The 5442-nt window shown below is 28.2% G+C and overlaps 1 long non-coding RNA gene across 1 annotated transcript; it reads right to left on the reverse strand.

Annotated features, from left to right (window-relative positions):
• Positions 1 to 446: 446 nt before the first annotated feature.
• LOC149246737 (uncharacterized) lies at positions 447 to 1250 on the reverse strand. The gene is made up of 2 exons (XR_016265590.1): positions 1060 to 1250; positions 447 to 959 (listed from the first exon to the last, which is right to left on the reverse strand). It is a non-coding gene; the product is annotated as an uncharacterized LOC149246737 (long non-coding RNA).
• Positions 1251 to 5442: the final 4192 nt, after the last annotated feature.

A 5442-nucleotide genomic window follows, 5' to 3' on the forward strand; every position in this document is an offset into this window, starting at 1 on the left:
TAGCACCATCAATAACCTCAGGGACACCAAAATCTTGAAGTTTAAAACCTTTAAGCTGGTTTTACAAAAATCCCTGCCAGAATTTATCAAAATATTGCTAAATTTTTCATGATTTTCAGGGGCAAAAAACTAGTCTGATTAGACTACAGCATTGTGGATCACCAACTTCTAGATGATAAGAAACTATAACTCATAAACAACTCACACATATGCTCTCCTCTCTAACGCCAAAATAATTTTGCCTCTGTGAAATCTATAAATGCAAAAACTGAATTCTACAATGACAAGCTATGCCCGGAAGCACTGATCAATTTTGGTGAAAGTGAACTGTGAAAAAAATTGTGCAACTTGAGAAGACATTGAGTAGAAAGTTATGTACAAATTTATTTAAATTTAATTTCAAAATATTATTTTGAAATCTGATAAATAAAAATTAAATCCCTCGCTTAAAAATAAACTTTTCTCTATATTATAAATCACAAAAGTTCAAAAACACAGATCAAAAAGGCCATAGCGCATAAAATTGGGATATAAATGTATTCTCCATTTTTGGACGTTTGATTGTCCAGGGAGGCAGACAAGCCCTCTGGTTGAGATTCTCTTGCAATCCTCCTCATTAAACCGCCATGGAAGAACAAGTTTCCTTCTCTGCAATATAAATTGCCATGTCGCGAGGGTGTACTGTAAGACTATTACACATACCTTGACTCTGGCAAACGGATGTCCATTAAAACAGTTCTTCCACGGTCTCTGGCACACCTTGAAGTAATGGCTCTTTCTTGCAATGCCAACGAGACAATATCCCCAGAATTCGAAAACAACGAAGAGGCAGTTTGAAACCTGTGAATCTTTTTTCCAAATCTTGTCCTCCATTGGTTGATTTGTCTCGAGAGTTTGGGATTGCAGAAAGGCAATTACTGCAAGGCCGTGGCCTCTGGGAGCGATCGATCAAGTGTTTCCTGCAACAAACAATTGTTCACTGTCTGCTGCTTATCTTGAAACAACTGATCCAAAAAAATGGAAGAAGGAGTCATTCATAAGATTTAAGTGAGCTTCTACCTGAAAAACACCATTGCTGCTTACGATGTTGCCTTTGCCTTAGCCTGCCATTCTGATCACAAGATCCATTGCTTGCTTGGGACCCACGCAGCCAGAATAACTGACTATGAATAATGAAAACTGCTGATTAAAACAAAGTATGAATATATTAATTACAGGGTAGCAGAGACTACCCCAAGACTGGAGGAGGGAATCTGGAGGAAGGGTGAGGAGATGGGATTAGATAGAGCACATATAAAAGCTTGGTCATAATTATGGGTTGCATGAATACTGGTATGAATGAGGTGCAACTTTTGTGCCAAAAGTCCACTCTATGACAATGGAGACTTGACTTTAATGGATTATTCACACAGATCACATGCCCTCTTGGTACACAATTTACTTCCAGTCATAGCTACCAAATACGCCCGTATCAGAGAAATAAATATGGAAATTCGGCAATTCGATTCGAACATCGAATAATTTGATGAAAATTCGATTTGGTTCAGGGTAACTTCGTTGATTTGTTAATTTGTCTCTCAGATAATAGTAAGTTTAGTGATCTTTGTTAATTTGCATTTTTGAGAATAGTAAGTAGTAGTAATTCTTAATCATAAAATAGATAAGTGTCTTATTGTAGTAGGAAATGGAAAAGCCGCTGGATTGTAGGTAGGAAATGGAAAAAAAAATTAAGTGGAGAAAATTTCTTATTTTTAATTTGAGTATTGCTTCAAAGGGTTTAGATAATAAAAAAAGAAGCAAAATCTTGAACAGTAAATTTTATAATAATTAATTGATTTTCTAAATATAATATATTTATATTAAGAGAAATCTTATAAACATATTTTTGAATGTTTAATTTTTAAATATGTATTAATTATAAAAGATTTTAGATAAAATTTGAAATTAAAGAAAAGTAGTTCTGAGTTTAGAATATTTAATTTTTAAATAAATACTAATCATAAAATATTTTTAAATAAGATTTGAAAGTAGGAAGGAAGTTTTGAATTTTGAAAAGAAGAGAGATTTTGGAGCTAAGACAAATGTGGTTATAGTTTTAGTAAGTAAACTCTAATTTTAAAATTGTCTATATTGATTAAAATTATTAAAACTTATTTAAATTTCAAAATGAATGGGAAAAATTGAACCCATTGTTGTTACAAGAGAAGAGTATATATATTTAAATGTTTAAGATATATACTATCGAATTTTTTCCGAATTGAAATTTTTCTAATAGAATTTTTATCGTATGGTATCTAATTCAAATTCGAATTCGAATTTGAACTTGGTAACTATACTTCCAGTACAAAGCTGCCCACACACACCTTTTGTCACATAGGTTTCTTGTGAAATGTACACCATGGTGGGGGCTCAGCGCTCCACTTTCCCAACCCTGCAAATCATTTAGAAATATATACATGTTAGAATGTGAAGGGGGAAGGGCCCACATCCTTTCTGGAATTGAATAATATTGATGGAGTCTTACATGGATATGCTTTCATTCTTACGTGTCAATGACATCTGAGGATGGGTATAATTACCTTTATTAACTCATTCTCATCTTCTAATAGGCATGGGGTTGAGTAATGAAGGTAATAAGGATTTTTCTTTGCGTTATAACTTTTTATTTATGCTTTTTTAATTTTACTCATTTATACATTTTATTATTTTTTATATATAAATATATTAAATAAAATATTTGGTAAGTTAATATTATAATTGATTTTGGTGTTATTTAATGAGGTTATAATTTTGTTTAAAGTGTATTTTTATTATTATTATAGGAATTAAATGTTTTTTGTTTTGCAAAATCTTGATTTAAAAGTGTTTTAATTTGGATTTTGAAAATGGAAATAGATTCAACACTTTCAAAAACTTCTAAGACACCTAAAATTTTATAATTTCACCGTTAAATTTTTTTTTTTTAATAATTTCAACCTCTTTTTCCAAAAACATGCCATAAAAATTTATATTTTAAATATGAAACTATCACTTACTTAAACTATTTTATTGATTTTTAATATATTTTTGAAGTGTGTGCTATTATTATACTTTCTCTCTTATTATTTGTTTACCTCATATTTTTTTTTTTTTTAATTATGTGTTTAATTAGATCACCTATATTTATGTTAGGTTTTTTCTATATTTTATAAATTTAAAATTAATTTACATTTCTTATTATATATAGGCTATTGTCATGGGTTACCTATTATCTAGTTTCTTGGAAATTTTAAAATTTTTTGGTTGTTGTTTAAAAATGTAAAGTAATTTGATTGTGTTTAATAATGTTTTTTTTATTATTATTTATACTCATATTGTATTTATTCATAATTTGATTATTTTTTAGTTATATAATTTTATTTTATTTTGGATAAATTTACATTCCGTTTTTAAATGAGGCAAAAGTGGTTAAGACATGAGAAAAGGGAGGAAAGATTATAATCAATTATGTTACTTTGGACTATGTAAGAAATGTAATTCTTTAAATGTTGATTTATTTGCAAAACTCAAAGATAAAAATGTTCTAAATATATTAATGAATTTTGTAATTAATTATATTATTATTTTGGATTAGGTAAGAAATATAATCCTTATGCATTTATTTGCAACATAAAAATAGAGTAGAAATGTAATCCTTATGCATTTATTTTATAATTAAATGTGAACTATTATAAAATATTAAATTTAAAAACATTCTATTTTAATTTTTTATTAAAAAATTATTAATTATTTGAAAAAAATAATTAAAAGAGATTAATTCTAAAACTATTTTGAACATGATTACTCAAATACTTTGTTGAACAATGAAATTTCTATTTATATAGATAGTGCTTTAGAAAAGACAAATGGCAATTGTTATGCTTTATGCATTGCAGCTTCATTTATATGTATTTGTATATTATGAGACAAAATATTTATTCAAACAAAGTGACAGGAAATAAGCTATACAATGTTTTTAGGTAATGTGAAATGACATGTTTAGCTATACAATGTTTTTAGGTAATGTGAAATGACATGTTTAGATAAGATAAAGTGCAGTTAATAATTGTTATTATAACTAAGTTATAATAATTTTTAATGTTTTAACAAATAAGGAATAATGAAAATAAAAAGGTCACGAGCCCAATAGATGCTCTACATCCGAGTGGGGTCCATACTTCTAATCTCAATAGAATCTAAAAGCCAAAAGCCAATTCTTTAGTACTGTATCTTCCTATTTGTGTGAGTGGGCTCTGTATTACTTAATACCATTATTTATGTTTAAATTTAAAATAAAATAACGATATAGGAATATATAATTATAAATGTTATTTGTAATTACTTAAAAGTATATAATAGAATTTAAAAATGTTAACGGTGTGTTGAGAGATGTTTGGTGTTAGCTTTAAAATTAAATTTCAAAAAATTGTTGGCTCTATTCATATTACTTATATTATGAATAATATGTTATAATGAAGCATGTTGTTGTGAAGTATTAAATGAAATGTTGTAATTAAATAATAATAATAAAAATAAAGTATAATTATTTCAATAGAAAGTAAAATTGTAATAAAAGTATTAATATGTTTGGGATTGAATCATTATATTATTTTTCATCTATTTTGATGTTTTTAGAGTGAAAAAATAGAGGAATAAATTTATAGAATTATTTTTACCAATGTGTTTGAGTGTAGCGAATTAGGGTTTGACATTTTTTGGAGGTAGTGTAAGATATTAAACAAAAAAAAATTGGTGATAAAATTTTGATGCTTGAATGTTGTACTTCTTTGTGTGATTATACACACAAATACCTTTCTAGCAATGTAAGAATTGCCTCAATTAGACTCTATATGTAGAAGCCATGGCACTCAATAGTTGACTTTTTGTGTTGACCACCACAATTCAATAGGATGCCATGTTAGCCCCCATTATTCATGGAAGATGGACTAGACACTTGATCATGATGAAGAAAACTCTAGAAGAGTCCATATTCTAACTCTAGTTAAGAATTGAGGGAGTCAAACCTAACTACTAGGAGGCTATCGAGTTATGTTATAACTTAACCACTAGGAGGAAAAGGGGTTCCATTCTTTTGGAGTGCATTTTGTTCCATAGATAAGTAGAGTAGTTGAGAGTGGATATGCAGAGAGAAAACAAAGAGGGTTTGTGCATTGTAGCAACCGACGAGCCACAAGACTCACTTCTTTGTACTTACATCCATTTCTAGTCAGAGAAAGAGAGCTGAGTGACCTCACTTTCTTGTTGGGTTTTTTTTTCCGAAAGGGTTTTCTAGGTTATTTATTGTGTTAATTTATGGTTTGTGAGTTTTATTTCACTATCTTTATATTTTATGCATAATTATAATTTGCATGTGTATGCAATAAACTGTAATTAATAAATCCATAAATTTAAAGAAAAATAAAA

Source organism: Pinus tabuliformis, chromosome 7 (assembly GCF_031772625.1).
Source record: "Pinus tabuliformis cultivar Carrire ecotype Pingquan chromosome 7, CPIR1, whole genome shotgun sequence".
Taxonomy (NCBI): domain Eukaryota; kingdom Viridiplantae; phylum Streptophyta; class Pinopsida; order Pinales; family Pinaceae; genus Pinus; species Pinus tabuliformis.